The 22161-nt window shown below is 35.9% G+C and overlaps 1 protein-coding gene across 2 annotated transcripts in view; it reads right to left on the bottom strand.

Moving 5' to 3' along the window:
* The window catches only part of LOC114653720 (pituitary adenylate cyclase-activating polypeptide type I receptor-like), a 231841-nt gene that overhangs the window by 14253 nt on the left and 195427 nt on the right, over positions 1-22161 (bottom strand). The window lies entirely within an intron of this gene.

Raw genomic sequence — 22161 nt, 5'->3', positions numbered from 1 at the left:
ACAGTATAGGCACTGGCCGTTTGTATAATCTCAAGAGTCGTTTAATTGATAGAAGGATTACATTGCATTTTATTGCTTTATATTAGAATTTGTAACTCAAACAAAACTCTGTTTTATTCAAATTACTGTCTAATGAATACAGAAGTTCTGCACATACACAATACAACTGCTACTACTACTAAAAACTGAATGAAATTACCAATCAGATCTATTTTTATTGGCAAAAGTATTTTAAACTTATAAACAGTTTAAATGGGCTCATATTCATTATATTGGCTAACATATGAAAATATTTTTATAAATCATTTTAGCATAATTTGAATCTTCTAATATTTTAAAAAATTATATCTGAAGAATTTGAAACATATTTTTACTAAAGCAGTTGATATTGTTTCTCTTATCGAACTGATATTGGCACAAAGATTTATTAAAATCTCATCATATTAAATTTGATGGAATAACTGCAGTACAACTCCAAGAACCATAGACACATGGAATAAATTATCAAGCAGTGTAGTGGAGTGTAGGACTTTAGGGACCTTGAGACCTCGACTTGATTTTACCTTAGGGAATAGCTCATGGAGGAGCTTGTTGGGCTGAATGGCCTGAAAGGCCTGTTCTCATCACAACTATTTTAATGTTCTAACTCCATGAATTAGTTTTTTTCTTTCTTGGCTGCCTACTCATTTATTCTTATTTACACCCTGAGTTTAGCTCTTTTGTACCTTGTCCTGTCTCTAAGCTTCATGTGCAACTACTAATTAAGGATCCCTTGTCTAATTCTGGAGTATCCGTTTAGATGAGTAGAGTTGGCGAAGGTGGATGAGTTTAAATACTTGGGATCAACAGTACAGAGTAATGGGGATTGTGGAAGAAAGGTGAAAAAGAGAGTGCAGGCAGGGTGGAATGGGTGGAGAAGAGTGTCAGGAGTGATTTGTGACAGACGGTTATCAACCAGAGTGAAAGGGAAGGTCTACAGGACAGTAGTGAGACCAGCTATGTTATATGGGTTGGAGATGGTGGCACTGACCAGAAAGCAGGAGACAGAGCTGGAGGTAGCAGAGTTAAAGATGCTAAGATTTGCATTGAATGTGACAAGGATGGATAGGATTAGAAATGAGTACATTAGAGGGTCGGCTCAAGTTGGACGGTTGGGAGACAAAGTCAGAGAGGTGAGATTGTGTTGGTTTGGACATGTGAAGAGGAGAGATGCTGGGTATATTGGGAAAAGGATGCTAAGGATAGAGCTGCCAGGGAAGAGGAAAAGAGGAAGGCTTAAGAGGAGGTTTATGGATGTGGTGAGAGAGGACATGCAGGTGATGGGTGTAACAGAACAAGATGCAGAATACAGAAAGGTATGGAAGAAGATGATCCACTGTGGCAACCCCTAATGGGAGCAGCCAAAAGAAGAAGAAGAAGTCAGTAAAAAGCTTAAATATTATTGGCATCTAAACCTCCATAAGAAGATGTGTGCTTCAGAAAACCCTATTTGGCTACAGATCATTAAATGTTCAATTTTATTTGCTCCTTATATTGTCATTTTTATCACTTTAAATATTATCATCATAAAGCACGTTTAACATTTTGGATAATTTAATTTATTTAAATAATTCTGAAGCAAAGTAAAGCATTTAAGATAACGGTGTCATTTTGTTGCATGGTTCATACCATCATGTCATTCAGATATTCCAACCACATTGCCAAATTATGTCAAAATATTGAATGAAGAATTTAAATTGTTTGTGTAAACCAAATTTTGTTAAGCGTAATATGTGTAAATAGAGATGCATGCATATTCGTGCACTTTCGTTGGGAGGTCTCGAACTCATGGCTGAAAAAACAGTGAAAAATGAGGAAACTTAATTAAAATAATGTCAAATACAAGATAGAAAACACTGTGCTATACAAAAGGGTAAAAAAAAAAGATAACCTATATATCTTCCAAAAGATCTACCTATACATGTGTAGGCACTATCTTCCACTTAGCCATAGTCTCAACAGAAAGACTTCTTGGGTCCTAGATGTAAACGTCCTGAGGCCATATTGCTAATGCTTTCTCTAGTAGCGTCAGGGCTAATGTAGCACCACCAATATAGGAAGCAGGGCTGAACAATTCCCAGAATTGGTCAATAGCACAAGAGTAGGGTGTAGTTCTCCAATACTGTATGGCACATGTGACGGATGGCCGGGGTCCATGCCTGGCCGGGACGCCCCTTCACCTCATCTGCCAGGGGACAAGGGTGGGAACCCCAGTATCTCCCCCTGGATGCTAGATGGCAGCCTCCCTGGGTTGCAGTGGTGCCTCAGACTCCCCCAGGGCTTCATGGGGGTTGGAGTTCTGTGCAGCTCTGTGGTGTTCCGCAGGTGCCACCAGGGGGTGCTGCAGCAGGGGCTGCTGGCCCCTTTTGGGCACTGGTTTCGCCTTACCCAGAAGTGCAGCTGGATGTTGCCAATCAAGCACTTGGAGCACTTCCGGGTACCCAATAAAAGGGAGCCAGCGACCACCACTCAGCGGCCAGAGTTGGGTGGAGGTGGGCAAAGCTTACTGAGGATGAGTGGTGGTAGAAGAGAGGAAAGAAGAAGAGTACTTGGTGACTGTACTGGGCTTTGGGACTGTGTTGTGGCTGGAGTGATTACGGGGAGGATGTGCCTTCCAGCTGAAGAAAAATAAAACTTATTTGTTTTTACACATGCCTCCGTGTCGATCTGTGTCAGGTCGGGTGCAATATAGCGCCTTTCTTACACATTATAGATATCATATGCCAACAGTCTGATTAATCTGTCTGTCAACTGGCATTGTGCTGAGTTGGTCAAGTGTGCATTTCGGGTGTTTTGTTCTACGATTGAGCATGTGACGTCACACTTTTTTTGTTTCTTTAAGTCACCATAGCAGATTTGTAAGATGCAATGATAACCACATTTTTCAACAATAACAGATATGTTTATAAAGAGTTTTCTCCCCATGAACAGAATGTTTAATCAGTGATTGTATATTGAACTGCTGGATCGTCTACAGGAAAGCATCAGAAAAAAAGTTTGAGAAATTGCACACCCACAACTGGATTTTGCACCTTGACAAAAACAATGTGGTTGGTATTTCGCAAACCCCGTGTTCACCAGATCTTGCTTCCTGTGACTTTTTTTTTTTGCTCCTGAAATTAAAACTGACACAGAAGTTAAGAAGACTTGCCACCATGGAAATAATCTAGTAAAAAACGCTGGAGGTTTAGACACAATAACAAAAGATGGGTACAGGGAATGCTTCCTGGAATGGGGAAGTGGTGGAACAAATACATTGCATCTCATGGGGTGTATTTTGATGGTGACTAAAATATTTATAATAAAGTTTTATTTTTTTCTTAGCAATTTTTGGGAGTTTTTGGCCCGCATCATATATAATTTGACCAGGTTTACCTCATGTGGAAATTAAATTACTAACTTTGAATATAAAGAATTTGTTATGTTAAATTTGTGAAACCACCACAGCACAATTTTGTTTTTGAATTCTTTATCAGGGACAACATTTTGCATGGCTTTTTCATGGTTGTGACCATATTGTTTACAGTTGTTATGCCCTTTGCTGGTCACACGATAAGAAAGTCATGTAACATGATATGTCGCCTGATTCCACCTATTTAAGATGGTAATGCATACATCCAAGCATCTTTATCATAGATCAAAATACTCTGATTTGGGCTTCTCTTTATTTTCCTTTATTAATATTTTAATTATTGCAATTTTTATTTAGGGCAGCACGATAGCGCAGTGGTAGCGATGCTGCCTCGCAGTAAGAAGACCTGGGTTCGCTTCCCGGGTCCTCCCTGCGTGGAGTTTGCATGTTCTCCCCGTGTCTGTGTGGGTTTCCTCCGGGTGCTCCGGTTTCTTCCCATAGTCCAAAGAAATGCAGGTTAGGTGTATTGGCGATTCTAAATTGTCCCTAGTGTGTGTGTTCTGCGGTGGGTGGGCGCCCTGCCTGGGGATTTGTTCCTGCCTTGCGCCCTGTGTTGGCTGGGATTGGCTCCAGCAGACACCCGTGACCCTGTGTTAGGATATAGCAGGTTGGTGACTGACTAATTTTTATTTAATAAATCTTTATCCTAATTTAGTGTTTTTCAACTTTGGATCTTCTTTACAGTTGATGTTTTGTTTTTTTAATTTTATTGCTATTTTACACATTATTTTAATCTGTGCTGCTATTTTGTTGCCAGCAATGGCATCCATTGCCACCTCTTTGGGCCAATGCTGTGTATTACTGCATCACCAGCTCAAAAGATAGCAGAACACATCTTATATCTTAATCTTGAATTATAGTGTCTAAATAAAACTGCAAGAAGAAAAACAAAAGTGAAATAATTTTTAGTTAGCCAATAACTTTGTTTTCATGTTCAAGGTTATTTTTTTGTATTGAATTTGGGTAAAGAAAAGTCTCCATTTCCATGCAGCAGATCCTCGCCTGCCCATATGACTTACTCCTAAAGAGACAGACTATAACTGAAACCCGCTGTGGTTGTTTGGTTTCAAAACAACCTTATCAGCTTCATTGTCAGTATAGCAGCATCATCATACAACAGTGAAAATGTAATCAGATTGGAAGGAGTGGTAAGTAAAGAATAATTAGTTACATGCACATAAACAACCTTTTGTTACATATAACAAGTGGCTATGCAAATAAAATAATTCCACTTACATCTTTAGGAAAGGGCAACACAAATACATGTTCAAAGATCCGGAGGTCAATATGTGACACTGAATATTAAATATTTTGAAATTTTCACATACATTTGGATTTGCTGAAATCCTTCAATGCATCTCATTTGAATCACAAATCTAGTAGTAATCCCAAAAAAGCCAGTTTAGATAAAATCTTGGCCTGCAAATATATTTTGTGTGGTGAGAATATTTTATTTTTATGAAAAGCTCCTAATGATCATAATTATAGTTAAGTACTGGCAATAGAAACTTGTATTGTTGTCTGATTACATGTATTAATATCATTACACTTCTTTCCATGAACAGATTAAAATCAACTATATATTTAATAAGTAAACCATCCATCCATCCATTTACCAACCCGCTGAATCCAAACACAGGGTCACGGGGGTCTGCTGGAGCCAATCCCAGCCAACACAGGGCACAAGGCAGGAACCAATCCCAGGCAGGGTGCCAACCCACCGCAGGACACACACAAACACACCCACACACCCACACACCAAGCACACACTAGGGCCAATTTAGAATCGCCAATCCACCTAACCAGCATGTCTTTGGACTGTGGGAGGAAACCGGAGCGCCCGGAGGAAACCCATGCAGACACGGGGAGAACATGCAAACTCCACGCAGGGAGGACCCGGGAAGCGAACCCGGGTCCTCAGGTCTCTCAACTGCGAGGCAGCAGCGCTACCCACTGCGCCACCGTGCCGCCCATAAGTAAACCAAATTTGCATTATCCAAAACTCTTCTGATTTTAAAATTAGACATTTTACTTAAATGAAAATCTGTTGTTTGCTTACTATTGTTTTGTAAAGCTGCTGCCATACATGAACTGTAAATTGTTTTAGTTAGACTCACCTTTCATGCGTTTTTGATTACAGCTTTGCCTAGCCCTTGGTTCTTTTTTTGTCCTACTAATGACAACTTTATGCCTGCCTACTGCCATAAAACATATTACATATAACATAAACCTTGACCTAAAAAGTGATAAAAAGGCTTTTCTTTACTCAGACGTTAGTGACTCACACAAGCATACACAAGAAGGGATACGTAGCATGACAGTACAAGAAAACAGAAACTAGGAAAACCTTTAAAAATTAAAACAAAAAAACAAAAACTAAATTTGCTTTTAACTGGCAACTGTCTCTTTCTGAGTGAAATCAGCTACTTTAGCAAAACAAAACAGCAGTGTTTCAATAATTTGATCTTCTGCACATTGACATAATAAAGACACACTCTGGCTTCTCCACCTGGCCACAACAATCCTGGGCATAGTGTGGGTCACCTCAGTACCAGAAAATGCACTCTGCTGCTTGCTTCTGATATCTTAATATCATATCAAGAATAATAAATCATCATAATTCTCAGGTTACCAGTTATATTAAACATTTACAGCACAGCAGATGCAATACGGATCTGGTACAAGTTACACTTTCAAGTTAAAGAGCATCTGTCAAAACCTAAAGCACATGCAATTTTTGTTAAACTTTTTGCAGTATTTTTTCTTTGTTAAATATTTTTTCAATAGTTGTATCAAATACTTAATAAATATTTTATAACATAGTATAATTAAATAAACAGGAACATTTTGTGAAAAAAGAAAATGAAACTAAACCAATATCAATGTGCAGAACAAACATCAAATGACTGGAAAAAAATCAAACCTTCTCAAAGTAATAGTAAATCAAAAGTCTTCTTTTCTTTAATTATTTAATAAATCCAGTTGCAAAAAGTAGCACTAGTAATTTTGTTTTAAGTTTAAAACAAGTGAAGCACTTCACGTGCTTCATCACAACTGCCTAAGCACACAAGCAAGAAGAAATGCAAAGAATGCCTGCAGAAATTAACCTTCAGTCCCTTATTCTAACATAGGAGTAGTGGAAACCACAGTCTATATGGTATCTTATATTATAAATATGTTTCAGACTTTCAGCAGATGGCTTTTTTTGCATCTAATAATGTTTAAAGTAAAATAAAAATCAGTCAGCAAAATGCTGCAGAATGACAGAAACAAATAACCGTATAAGTGAATCATAATTATTTCAGAGAATAAAATTATTTACATTATTTCTAAGTCATTGGAAGTGCAAAACATTTTGTAACTGAAATGACTGTACAGTATTTTATTTCAACTGAGTTTATATTAAAGAATACAACTGTGACAAAGATATAGTACAACAAAAACACACAGAAGCAGGGAATGACAATGGGAGAGCAGAGGACACAATCCATTAAGCTGGCTATATGTTATCAAGACAGGCAACAAGCATGACAACATACGTAAACGATGCTAACACAAACAATAAATATACTGAATTTGAATAGGCTGATGAACTGTTTTCATAGTTTTTGATTTTTGCTATGATGTTTGTTTTTAAATGATTTTTACATGTTTTACTTTTTTACATTGTTCTCATATGCAGTAATTTTGATTACAGTTATAGTTTTAAACAAGACTAAATGATAGTTTTATTGTAGTTGTTAATTAAAGTTCTTGTTTGTTATACTGCAGCATGCAATTGTATTACTGGATGCATTCTGGGATGCTCACTTAACATTAGAGTCATGATTCTTAATGGATCACTCAATTAAGAAAGGTGTTCCATGCTAAAAAAATCATAATCAAACTAGTTTTGTGAAAAAAAATAGCTTTTACAATATTCCATAAAGAGAAGAGAAGCCAGAAAAAACATCTAAAACCTACATTTTTTATCATGTACAGTATATTACAAAGTAAAGAGAAAAATGTTTTGGAACAAATTGGAGCAGTGTGTGGCTAGCGTATTTGCCTTAGAGGTCAAGCTTTCTGGGTTCAAATCCCACATTCTCCTTGTGTCTGTGTGTGTTTTTCTGGCTTATCCAGTTTTCTTCCACATCCCAAATATTTAGGCAGTTGACTGGCAATTCTTAAAAATGTGTGGATGTGGGCAAGTCCTGTAAATGACTGGGACCTTACAGTACCTGTGCTCCTGGCTGCTGGGTTACCCTCTATGCCCATGTAAACCCAAACTGGACTATGTGAATATTAGAATGATTTATTTTATGCTATCAAAAGAAGGAATATATATATATACATATATATATATTAAGAAAGCTGCATATTCTTTATGCTGAATTGCTTTGACAGTTGTTAATTTTCTGTCTAATCTCTGCTAACCATCAAACATTTAAAATGACTGACTGCTCTACAGGGATTTGCTCACTGACAAGTTATCTGTTATCTGTTTTTCATAAAAACCTGCTGCCCAAATTAGCTTGGCACAGTTCAGGAGAAAGGAGAATGAATGTAGTATTAGCAGGGGTTTCTGACAGTAGACTATAACATGTGACTTGCGATATAATATTGGGTGTCTGTGAAGATGTATTGTTCTTTCTATAAACTATTACTACATTTATATTGAAAACAGTATTTTATAAAAAAAATACAGTTTATTTTGATTGTTAGGCTATCTTCTAATAGGAAAAAAATACAACATACATTTTTAATATAAGTATGTTTAAAGAACTTGTCAAATAATGCATACATTCCACATATCAGTTTTCCAGTTGTATGCTCAAAATGTGTAAAACATATTCATTTTTTCTAAACTATTGTTAAATAGATAAATTCTTGAAAAATCAGTGCACATCAGTGCACAGGAAACACAAGTTACAAGTAATTAACTATTCGAATTGAAGATCCGCCTCTTCTACTCATTGGTCAAGAGTCTAACCATCAATTCAAAAACTCAATCCCATGTGACTTGTGTTTCCTGTCTATGAAGTGTGCCAATTTTTCTGGAAGTATCTATTTAACAACCTTTTGGTAAAAAAAATTATATATTTTGCCTTTTGTGAGTATGCAACATGAGTAACACGAGTTTTTTGGGTTTTTTTCCATTGACGTTTTTCACGTTGTTGACTTTTATTATATCAGTATGAACTCATGAAATTTTACATTTTTCTTGGCCATCACTACAAGCTACATGGGTTAAGTAGAAATATTTGGAAACAGATATCATTTTTGTTATTAGATTTATTTTAAAGAATAGCATAGCAAAATGAGCTAATAGTATAAATTTTATATGAAGAGAAGTACGATGTGTATACAACATGCTATGCTATGTCATTATTTTTATAATTTGGAGAAATGGCAGATGGGTTTACTTAAGTTCCCACTGCTGACCAGCTATGTTACTGAGATTTGGCTGTTAAAATATATAAACAAGGATAAAAGGAAATCAAACTGTGATTTGCAACTGGCAAATATATACCCATCTACCCATCCATTTTATGAACTCACTTAATCTAATTTCTAAAGCCCATCATGGCAGCCTGAGAGAAAAGTCAGTCACTAAATAACCTAACCTGAATGTGTTTGAGATGCAGGAGAAATCTAGACGGTCATGAAGAGAGACCTTACAAGCTACTCACAGACAGGGACTTGTCCAGGATTTGAACCCAATGAGTTGTGAGGCAGCAACACCATACCACTACATAAACACAAATATAATCTAAGCATTCTAGAGCAGTAAAAAATAATTCAATAATTCTCTTTCTTTTTCTGATGTAGATATCAATCGTTAATAAATAAGTGTTTCTTTCTAATTCCCTGATTTTTTTAAAATTATTACTACAAAGGTAATATTTTTTAGATACCACTGAATCATAGGCCTCACTATAAGGAAGGATGATGTTTTCTTTATAATTTTTCTAAATTTAGAAGGTCCAAAAATTTCATAAGTGTATCAGTGTGCATTTCGATGTTACCTTTTCATATGGAATCTGAGGACTAAAGTGTAACATGACACACAAAGAAGATTAAATGAATTGTGATGCACATTTTCTACTGATTTTTCGAGTAGGGCTTGGTATGTTTAGCTTTTTGCCTTCTTGTCTAACATGAAAAAACTGTAACACTTTAATTTACAAACTATCTACTGTGCATCTATGAGTCGGTTACTGCAAGAAAACAAAATCTTAACAGAGACTTTATTTGGTCTTAATAAGAATGACAAAACTTAAGTAAAATGGTTATTTCTGTCTTTCTGCACGTGAAATTTTATGATTTCATTATATGATAGTAAAATAAATTGTCAGTTGAAGGGCTTTGTTTGGTCATAATGATAATTCATTAAGGAAGTGTTTGCAGGGGGTAAGACAAAGGAGATGAACAAACTTAAACTGAATATGTTAAAAGTTGAGGTATCTGGACAAAGCACAAATGATTTTGAAAATGAATTCCTAGGAGGTTATGATGACAAAAAGTTCGAATCAGTAAGTGCCTGTAAGTTGCCCATCAAAAGTGGCATATGCTGCACTTTAGATCAAAGTGTAGCATATGATATTAATTACCTTAACTTTCAGAAAGCATTTGATAAGGTGCCTTATGAGAGATTGGGCATGAGACTAAAAGAAGTGGGAGTTTAGGGTGCTGTCTGTAGATGGGTGCAAAATTGTCTCACACACAAGAAGCAGAGAGTTATGGTGCGGGAAAACTTATCACAATTGGCTGATGTTAAGAGTGGTGTTCCATAGAGGTTAATGCTAGGGCCGCTGCTATTTTTAATATATATATAAATGGTTTGGATAATAATATAATTAACAAGCTTGTTAAGTTTGCAGATGATATTAAGACAGGTGAATTGGCAGATTATATAGAATCCATTGACTAATTAGAGGGGGACTTGGACAGCATACACCTTGCTTGGGCAGGTTTGTGGAAAATGAAATATAATGTTAGTAAATGTATAGCATTACACATAGGAAGTAAAAATTTTTGGATTAAATACACAATGGTAGTAGTAGGTCCTAAAATCAAAAGCACACCTCATGAGAAGGATTTAGAAGTCATATTGGACTTGTTGCTATTAACTACCAGATGGTGTTCAGAAGCTTTTAAGAAGGCTAACAGAATGTTAGGTTATATAGCACCCTGACGTGTGGAGTCCAAGTCCAAGGAAATTATGCTCAAGCTTTTTAATGCACTGGTTAGGCCTCATCTGCAGTACTGTGTGCAGCATTGGTCTCCAGGCTACAAAAAGGACGTAGCAGTGGGTCAAGGCTGTTACTTTAAAATGAGTTCGGCAAGAACATGGGGACATACTTGGAAACTTATTAAGGGTAAATTTCGCACAAACTTTAGGACATTTTTCTTCAAACAGAGAACCATAGATACATGGAATAAGTTAACCAAGTAGTGTTGTAGACAGTTGGACTTTTAGGACTTCCAAAACTAGACTCAGTGTTATTTTGGAAGAATTAAGATAGGACTGATGAGGTTTGTTGGGCTGAAATGCCTGTTCTCGTCTAGACTGTCCTAATGTTCTAATGCCTTATGTATATGTTGTAGCCATCGCCTTCAATTATAGAAAGGATAAAAAGGACAATTAGAAAGTAAATTAAATTTAGTAAGTGGTCCAATAGCTGTTTTCCTGTAGATGCCACTGTTTCATATCCCTTATTTCTTATTCTGAATTGTGATCTGGTTTATTCGTATTGACAATTATTTATGAGTTTTTAGATTATAATCTAAATGTTTGGGAGTTACAAGGACAATAGTATGCTATTTTGCAGCTTTTTCACTATTTACTAAGAAGTGCATCTCAGAAAAGTGAAAAACAGCTGTTTTATTGGATCTGTTTAAATTTTTAAGACCAAACAAAGCTTTTGCTAATGTGTTTTTACATAACAGTTACAGTTACTAATAGATGCACAACTTGTAGTCCCCAAACCAGTGTTACCAAAACGGCTGCAGCATTCAAATAAACTCAAGTGCACAGTACATTGTACTCATACAACAATACGGTATGAGGAGTTGAAAATGCTGGATGCCACAGAAAAGATGTATCCTAAGAATCATGCGTCACAAAAACACTAATGCATGTGAGTACGTCCACTTACAGGGTAATGGCAGATAGTTCTGACATCTTGCAAGAATGCTGGTTAGCCCTCTTAGGCTTACAGTAGCATTTCTGAACACAGCTGCTGAATATGACAAGGTTAACATTTTCAGGATCACAAATAAATTTGAAATGTAACCAAAGGTATTGATACATTTCTCATAACAAAAGACATGAGGCAAAAAGTCACATGATAAACAAAAATGGTTACACTCTTAAATGGATACATAAAGATGGATGTGCTGTACAACAGAAAGTTTAGCTTTCAACTTTTGTATCCTTTCTAGTTTGATTATCTTTCAATACATGAAATCACTTTTAAATTATACTTCAAGGTCCATACATTAAACATTGAAAAAATTAGTTTAATAAACTTGGTACACATAGATAAAGAAAAAGTGTAGTAAATGAAAATTAAAGGCAGTATATCATTTGAAATACTAGGGCCTCTGATTGTCCCAGTAATGAAAAGGTTAAAAAGAGCATGAAAAGTTCATAATCTGAAATACAGCAAACAATCTTTTAATGGATTATAGAAGAATATGCTGCCCTATGTAACGAAACGAAGGGTGGTTTAAAAAAATGATTGTTGTGCTGCAAGCTGCAAAACAGTTTACCAGATCTCAAGTCCACATTTGGGATAAATTCTCAAGATGTCAGAATTATTTCCCATGATTCAAATGCAAAATTGAGTAAAGCAATTCTTGCCCCATTTACATTGCGATATTGCATTTTTTTGCAAACTGTTCAATTGCATTTGTTTAAAAACCAACCATAGTAGTGAAATACTACTCTTCAACATTTTATACTGTGGTGTAACTCTTTTAAAAAAAAAGAGAGTCCATACCCCAAAATGTTTTTAAACCTGTTTCTTGACTTTTTTATGATTAACTCCGCTGTTGCACAGAAGCTCCAGATGTTTTCACATTTCTCTTGTATCTGTAGGGGTTTTTCCTCCCCAATATCTTAATGTGTGTGTGTCAGATGGTTGGAGATGCTACACTCCCCATTATGAGTGAGCGTGAGTGTGCTTGTGATGGACTGGCTTCATTTCCAAGGTTCATTTTACTGCCGTGCAGTAAGAACAGGCTGCAGCATCCTTTGGCCCCAGAAATTGGACAAAATGGTTTAGTGGCTGGATGGATGGTGTGTATTGATTCTCGGAAATTGTAATTTGTTTTTAAAATTATCTAAAAACCAAATAAAATCATTATACCATTAGCAGTGTTGACATCAAACTTAAAAAAATATGTGTTTTAAATATTCATAGTTTGAAAAAGCCCACTTAATTCTGTCCAGCACAAGTCTATGATGTCATCGTTGCCATTATGTTTCATACTCACAGAACGTCATTCAAAATAGCATTTTGCTTTACAATTGGTCTTCAAGACTGTCTAACAAGTTAAGTTAACCTTAGTTAACAATACTGGTATTTTCTTATGTTTGACATTGCGAGATTCATGAATCCATTTTTAAAATCAATTTAATGTAGCTCAGTTTTGTACTGTAGGTGCTAGAGTCTACAGAGGAGACAAAACAGGAGCCAATCAACTTTGTAAAGTCGGATGCAATTGAATGGTTCTTTGAAATGATAAGATTCTTTGTAATGTTGACTTCAGTGAATAGGCTTTAGGAGGAATCAAAAGTTGGTATATGGGGGGATATTTTTATAGTCCATCTCTAAGCATATTCATGCACATGCCCCCTCTCATTCATAATGGGTCTACTGTATTTAGAGTTGCCAATTTACTTAAAACAAATGAGCTGGGGAATAACTGGAGAAAAACCCACACAGGAATTGGGAGAAGCAACACTTAAACCGAGTCTCCTATAGAAGTGATTTAGCAGTGCTAACCACTATGCACGGCTTAAATTATGAACGATATTTTCAGGAAAAACTAACCATTGGCAGTTATCGGGGAAAACGCTTTCCTTTTAAGCATGTAATGTGGGATTTGAGATTATGATCAACAAATTATATGTGTTCGTTTTTGTACAAGTAGTGGGTAGAAATCCGGTATTGACACAGGCCTATGGCAGGGGGTACAGTGAGCATGTGTGACAAAAAAGGTAAACTTCCTCTTTAGCAAAATTATGCCTGTATCTTTTAAAGAAGTCAAGAAAATATTAAAAAGCCATCTTGAATATGTTAGTAAGACTTGTTAAATGTAGTTCTGACACAAATCCTACAGTGAATTATAAAAGCAGGTGGATATTTTAAAATAAGTACAAAAACATACTGTACATGTTTTTTATGCTCTATGGCTATACTAATGGTTTAAGACCATTGTATATATTGGGAATAAACAAAGTGAAGACCAATTTGCTAATTTGTATGGACAATGAATTACACTGAAACATGTTTCTTAGATAATACAAAGCAATAGAATGAGAAGATGAATTGTAATAACAGCTAAAACAGGAAAACTGGTTGAATATGAATTTGTTTTTAACTAACCCTTTACTCTCCATTTAGTTCTTTTTTTTTTTGTTAGAATGACAAGAAAAAAACTGAAGTTTGTATTCTGCCCAGTAAATTCATTGGCAATATTAAATTCTTCTGGTTAATATTTTTTTGAAGGAATTCTATTTTTTAAATATTTCTAAATCGTTTAAAGTACTAGGATGTTGTACTGTGTTAGCCATTATGCATGTAATGAGAAATCAAGCAAAATGACACATTGTAATCTTTTTAGTTAGCAAATAAAAGGTGTCATTTTGCATGGCTTCTCAATAAATCGTTTAAAAATAAAGATGAGATCACCATCTGCATGCTGACTTGTAAATGGGGCTAAAATTTTATTCTCCTCCCATTGCACTGAGAGGCTGAGTGTTTGCAGCAAGACAACAGCTTAAAGCAGGATGACATGCTTTTATTTACTGATTCTTTTACTGTCACACTGGAACACTGAATGCACACCTGGCAGAGTGTTGTTTATCAGAACACAATTGTTTAGGAGACAACTTTTTGACCTGTAGGAGAAAATTTCCTTTCCTAGATGGAAAGCATATGGAAAGTGATACCTACCTATGATATATCCCATGTTTCTCCCTTCTTTCCAGCAAGACGCTGAATGGAGGAATGATGTAAATTAGCTAAATGTATATGTTAATGAATTTTTTGTCACTTTTCAAAATAAATCAAAGGATGCATAAATGAAATGGCAGGATGGATTTTTCATAACAACACAAAATGTATACCTCACAGCAGATTATAAGAACAAATTTACAAAAGCTTATTGTTCTAGTGCATCTTCCCAGGAAATAATAATAATTAACAGTAATAATAATAAGAAAAGACTGAACTGATTTTAGAAGTAATAGTAATAAGTATAAGTAATAATTCTACAATCAACATATACTATGACACAACTTAAATAAAATCAATAATCAATGTTACATTGGTTGCAACTTTTACCATAATTGATGATTTAGCCTTCACAATAGTGTATACATTTAAAAATGTAAAAATGTATATTTTAATTATTTATTCTTCAGGCAGTTCTCAGGTTTGATGTAAGATTTCTAATGCAATCTTTTAGTATTATCTAATTGAGTCATATTTTAAAAATATAATCATTAATATAATTTACTGTTACAATGCACTGTAACATTATAGAATAATACCATTTTCAATGTTGTTGATGTACCGTTGAAAATCTGTTTTACCTTGTATACTGAAATGTAAATAACACATCTGAGTTTTAATATATTATAGATCATCCAGAAGAATTTCTTTTCAGAAAGTAGTGTGTTTAAGACATGTTCCTACTGTGGCTGTTTTTAAAATCTCAAGTCTGCAAATACATGACACCTAAATCAATGTGACTGCAACATTACACAGCAACACACACTAGGTACTGACTGTTTCTTTACTAACACAGCATGAACTGGTTGTATTCTGATGCTATAGTTGATAAAGCATATTATCAAGTGTGCTTGAGAATATTGTGCTATGTTATGTATGGAGTGCTCACAGCTTCTTAAGTAGGTGTGTGCTTTTTAAAGTAAATTGTAATGAAGTGGAGGAGTTCAAGTATCTCGGAATCTTGTTCACGAGTGAGGGAAGAATGGAGCGTGAGATCGACAGGCGGATCGGTGCGGCATCCACAGTGATGAGGGCTCTGCATTGGTCTGTTGTGGTGAAAAAGGAACTGAGCCGAAAGGCAAAGCTCTCAATTTACCAGTCGATCTACGTTCCTACCCTCACCTATGGTCATGAGCTATGGGTAGTGACCGAAAGAACGAGATCGCGAATACAAAAGGCTGAAATGAGTTTCCTCCGCAGGGTGTCTGGGATTTCCCTTAAAGATAGGGTGAGAAGCTTAGTCATCCGGGAGGAGCTCAGAGTAGAGCCACTGCTCCTGCGCATCAAGAGGAGTCAGATGAGGTGGCTCAGGCATCTGATCATTATGTCTCCTGGACGCCTCTCTGGTGAGGTGTTCTGGGCACATCTAACAGGGAGGAGGCCCCGGGGAAGACCCAGGACACGCTGGAGGGTCTATGTCTCCCAGCTTGCCTGGCAACACCTTGGGATTCTCCCAGAAGAGCTAAAAGAAGTGGCTGGGGAGAGGGAAGTCTGGGTATCTCTGCTCAAGCTGCTGCCCCCGCGACCCGATCTTGGATAAGCAGAAGAGAATGGATGGATGGATGGATGGATTGTAATAAATAGGAGGCACCAAACAAAACAACAGTTGTCTTGCTTTTTGCAAGCATTTTTCCTTTTTCCAACCTAAAAGCTTCTAAATCTTGCCATTTGCTGTACAAGCAAAATGAACTACTAATATAATTTTAAATTATTGCTTTATTAATGGCTTATAGAGCTTCATAGAATAACAACCACTTAAATGTTTTAATGATACATTTAAGATCTTTAGACTGCACTTACATATATAGGCTTTACTAGAAAATAAAAAAATGGATTATGGGAACATATTTTACAGACCAGATTTCTTTAAGAGTAGCAACAAATAGAATAAAGCAAGTGAGATTAAGTGGCTGGTATCAGAGATTTGTGTGTTTTTTCTACTAAGCTGCAGTCTTATCTGATCTTACCATAAAAACTGGTCCAAATAAAACGATATGGACTGAAACATGTGAAACGTATTTTAAAGAATTAAAGAGTCCAGATTTTGGTAAGGCTCCAACAGATGCTTCTGCTGTTGGAAGAGGAGCTGTTAGCTTACAAGGAGATACTGAGGAGTAAAGTAGCTTACATTAGTCGTAAATTATTTCCATAAGAAGTCTACTATGCAGAATGCTAGGCTATTAAATAGGCTTTTGACTCTTTTAAGTACAACTTAATTGGCATACTGTTCATTTTGGAAACAGATCATCAAGCACTAGTATGGATGAGCACAATGTGAGAAGTCAATTCAAGAACAGCTTGTTAGAACTTAGCCCAGTAGCCATATTATTAAGTGGTGAAATATTGTGCTGGGATGCAAAATGTAACTGCTAATTTTCTTTGTCGTTCTATTACTGAACAGATTGGGGGCCTCGTGTATAAACGGTGCATGCAAACAAAAATGTTGCGTACCCCCGTTCCCATGCATACTTTGAGATGTATTGTATAAAAACTAAACTTGACATAAAGCAACTCGCATTTTAATGGCAGCCTCACACCATGCATAATCACTTTTCTGCACGGTTTTGCAAACTGGCAGCACCCAGCATCAAAGCAGTGATACTGTTTCTGTGGTCTCTTTTAGATTTATATCGATAACGTGGGCTGTATCAGATACATTGAAATTAACTGCATACTGTTTACAAATTTAATTCACTAAATTATAATCATTCTCTAATAATATAATGGTGCACGGAATGGCAAAACATTTCCAAATATCATAGCTGCTTTAGCATTGTTAAAATGTAGCGTGATGAATAATGTGACACACAATCGTGGCTTGCCCATACCTGAAGAGATCCAGTATGATAGATAGATAGATAGATAGATAGATAGATAGATAGATAGATAGATAGATAGATAGATAGATAGATAGATAGATAGATAGATAGATAGATAGATAGATAGATAGATAGATAGATAGATAGATAGATAGATAGATAGATATGAACTGGACTCTGACCCACCAAATGATCAGCCAAATCGGACAGCATTACAACTTTGTTTGAATGTAATTAAAAAAATAGAAAATCAGGTGCAGCATTTATTTTTAAACCAATTCATTGAATTTGTGGTCAATATCACATAGTACAGCCCTTATATTCCTTCGTTCATTGTTCCATCCACTATTGCATTTTGTAACTCTAGAACAGCATCCGTCAGCACACAGCCAGATAGTCATCCAGCAGTTTTCAAGGCAGAGGTGTGTGTGTAGCCATGTGTCTGAAAATGTGCTGGCCACAGCAACAGCTGAGGTTGCATCCTTGGCACGGGGTCAGCTTTTGTTACATTGTCTGAAACAGAATAAACAGACAGTGGGCTGCAACTTTGATATCTTAATACTTCTTTTTCATTTTGGACACTGTGTGAATTTCTGCACTTGAACTTTTGAGTGTCTCCCCCACGCTATATCACTCCATAGCTTCCTTTTTTTTGCTTATACCACTGCTTAAGCCAACAAATAGTAGGTTTTTGCTTGCCTCCACTTCTCATTTGCTGAAATTCTTCTTTTTTCCATATGCTTTTGCCTTTGTCTTTTAACAAAATATTGAACAGAAGGGGCTATTTATATTTATTTGCATATTGAAATATGCAAAATTCTGGGAGGATTCAGCGTGGGGCTGTAAGTGCATGCACATGCATTAAATTTCATGTTCACTGGAATTTATAAAGGGGAAGTGTGTGGAATTTGGTGTACGCACAATTTTATGCATCTGAATTTTTATGTTCATACACACATTTCCAGTTTTGTCTGTGTGCTATATATTAGCGTCAATGCTATGCCTGGTATTATACAATCTACAAAATTAGGAGGGGAAAAATGTGATTAAGGTAATGATGCCTCTCATCGTGATTACTTAATGTTTTAGAAAGCTGAAATTTGTATAACTGCATATATTATATTTAAGTAAGATTGGCAGTAATTACTATTTATTTTACTCTTTGTAGTAATCACAGTATGGGGTTTTGTTAGAAAGTTTATCTTTATTTTATGGTTTAATGGGAGAGATCAGTCCAACAGATTGGAAGCTATAGACACAAGTTTTAACGTACTGGCAGGGATAGCTGCAGTGCATTTTGTCAGGTTAAGGAAGCATGCATTGAAATAAGCCACCAGTGTCCCATGCAAAGTTAAATTTAAATTTATACAATTCTCAGAGGAAAATAGTGACAGTGAAACTGACAAATCTCCCAAAGTTGAAGGTAACCAGTTTCATTCAGATTTCTTATTTTACTAGAAATGTAATATTTCATATTTGTTACAGAAAAAAAATCAAAAACCCACTCAGAATCCAGCATTTAGTACTATGAGAACTGTTTAAAAATGCTGTACATTCTCTCTTACACACTGTCACCGAGAACTTTTATGAGTACCTGAGGTCCTTCAGGCCTAAGGCAAAAAACCTTTATAATGCTTCACTGTAAGTGTCCTTATATCATTAGCCAAGTCTCAAGTTTTCTTCTTTTTGTAATTGTTATGTGTATTTGTATGGGGTTGTTGCTTATTATAATATGCCTATTTTTTGTACTGTAAAAAGCTAAATTTCCTCTTGGGACAAATAAAGTACTCTCTATAGATAGCTAGATAGTCAGAACTTTATTTGTCCCCAGAGGGGCATTTGGATTTTTACAGAAACTCTTTAAATAAATGAATACATAAATAGATAGATAAATAAATATATATACACACACACTATGGTCTGAACCCACACCAGAATGACGAAAAAAGACCATTTAAAAAGATAGAAAAGTGGAGAAGGACAGACAAATTATAATTGCCTTTACTACACTATTGACACATAGACTTATCTTAGTCAACTGGAGGAATCCTAACTCTCCTGTTCTAAGTCAGTGGGTAACTGATGTTATATACTATTTGAAATAGGAAAAAATCAAATTTGCACTTAGAATATCTGTACAAAACCTTTTCAAAACCTGGCAGGATTTAATCAATAACATTTTAGAATAAGCATTCAAATGGAGGAAGCAGATTCTCTTTCCTTTTTTTTACTCCATTTATCTTTATTCATATATTAATTTATCTATTTACTTATTTTTCACAGTGACGCATTACGCAGGTGCTTTCCCATTGGTATCAAGGAGCCACAGTAGCATTTCTTGACACACTTCTGCTGAATAATTCATTGGTTAGAAGTTCTCAGTTTTAGTGTTTTAGGGAGAGGATGTGCGGTGTTGTTCATAATGGCACTATGTTTTGTTTAAATTCTCTCCTTTGCTACTAAACTCTAGGGGCTCCACAGTGTGTCCCATAACTGCCTTTGCCCTTTTAATCTGCTTGTTCATTTGGCGGGCCTCTCTTGAAGTGATGCTATTAGTTCAGCACACCAAAGTACCGAAAAATCGCACTGGCCATCACAGAGTTGTAGAAAATGTAAAGTTCTCCATCTGACTCCTATACTCTATCTATCTATCTATCTATCTATCTATCTATCTATCTATCTATCTATCTATCTATCTATCTATCTATCTATCTATCTATCTATCTATCTATCTATCTGCCATGGTGATAGAATAAATTTGAAAATATTTTATATCTCTTGCCCAATGTATACCTTCAATGCCTTTCCTCAGTATCCTCTTGTGTCTGAAACTGTATCGACCAGCACTCCGTCTCTCATAAAGCCTGCTTCTCAGACTCTGCCATCATTTTTAAGGTGCCTTGCTTGCCTCTTGTCCACTTTTACGTACTCTTCCAGTATTTGAAGGCGACTCTCAGCATGTCTCCTTGTCTGTCACTTCCTCTTTCGATCTCATCACCAAAGCCGAAATGACCAATCACATCAAAGCCACACTAACCAATCAGATTGCTCATAGGAACTAGGCACACACACACAGACCTCAGCATTTTATTATACAGCAGATATGAACCTATGTTACTTGAACATCTATGTACAGTTAAAGTTTAAGACAGGATAATAAAATGGCACTGGGTTTTTGATGTAGTTGGGATCTGTTAGGGAGGATCATTAAACCTACTAAACTAGCCAGCAACTTTGCCAAAATGTTTATCATCTTTCTTGTGATGATCCCTATTTTACAGTATATTTTATTATGGCTCCTGTACTTTCCATCATATCCTTATCATGCAGTAAAATTGTAAGAAATCTAGCAGCAGGCTGATCAATTAACAAATGGAAAGAAAGTTCCATGTGGAAATGCTTGGTATACTGTGCAGTATGTCTCATGAACCAGTAGCCACATTGTTACCCTAATAAATTAAAAAAGTATACTCTTATGAAACTGCAGGTAGCTGAGGCCTAAAATATGGGCTATGCCTGTTCATTTTAAAGTGCAGTTTTCTTATCCTGTTTTATTATAGTTAAATTGTGTATTGCACAATGTATTATAGAAATGGCATGCTACAAGTTTTCATACTGTCCACTGAGGAAGTACTGTCATCTTGACTTGACAAGGGCAGTGCGTAGACAATTGGGCCTAGATACTAAACAGTTACAGTAGAAAATGTAAGGTCACAGGATCACTGCAATTCCCATGGATGGGCTCCAAACAACTCAATTAACTACTCTGTGCTTAATTACAGGTATGACATTGTCATTATCATAGTGCTACAACATCCAGTCAGTTCTGATCCAGGTAGGCACTGTTTGTGCAGAATATGGACATTCTCATAGTGTTTGAATGGGGGGAGTGGGTTCTTCACAAGTTTGATGAAGATTGTAAATTGGCCAAGTATGGATAAATCCTGAGTTCATTTCTGCCTTGTGCCTGATGCTCCTAGGATTTGTATTGACTCACAAGGACCCTGAACTGCATAAAAAGATTAGAAAATACTTGATGGATGGATGGATATTTTGCTCCACATCTGCAGAGCTCTATAAAAGATGCTTTATAAAACAAATACTGACTGCTGTATTCCATTGCTTCCACTGTTCTTAACAGCCCATTATACTATATGTTCATGTACATATTCTGCGTGTGTGATCCAGTATTAAACTGCTCAAGCATTACATCTCCAATGTAAATGTTTAGCAAAATTAGGGTTATTTCTTGTAATTTGTATACATTGAGTTAAGTATTTTTTCCAGAGGAACTGTATGTTTATAGACAAGAAGCTGTAAAACACAGCTGAAAAATGAATTACCCACTGCACCTCATCTTCCTTTTTGCAGAGGACAGAAATGAAATCTGACTTCGTTTTCTGCTACAGTAGCCCGTCAACTTTTAAGGTTTAATGCACTTCATGTTCAGAGATGGTCTTCCTCACACCACTGTTGTAAAGTGCTGTTTTCTCAGTATGAGCTACCTTTCAGAACCTGTCTGGACATTCATCACCTCAAAATCCGTGGCACTAGTATCAGTTCTAATCAGTGGGTTGTGAGACTGTTGTTTGAAACAGAAGTGTAGTGCGTTGAAAAGATCAAATTTGCTGGAGGCATACAAAAAGAGGAGGCTATTGAAAGA

Source organism: Erpetoichthys calabaricus, chromosome 6 (assembly GCF_900747795.2).
Source record: "Erpetoichthys calabaricus chromosome 6, fErpCal1.3, whole genome shotgun sequence".
Taxonomy (NCBI): Eukaryota; Metazoa; Chordata; class Cladistia; order Polypteriformes; family Polypteridae; genus Erpetoichthys; species Erpetoichthys calabaricus.
This window is presented reverse-complemented; position numbering and strand designations above follow the sequence as displayed.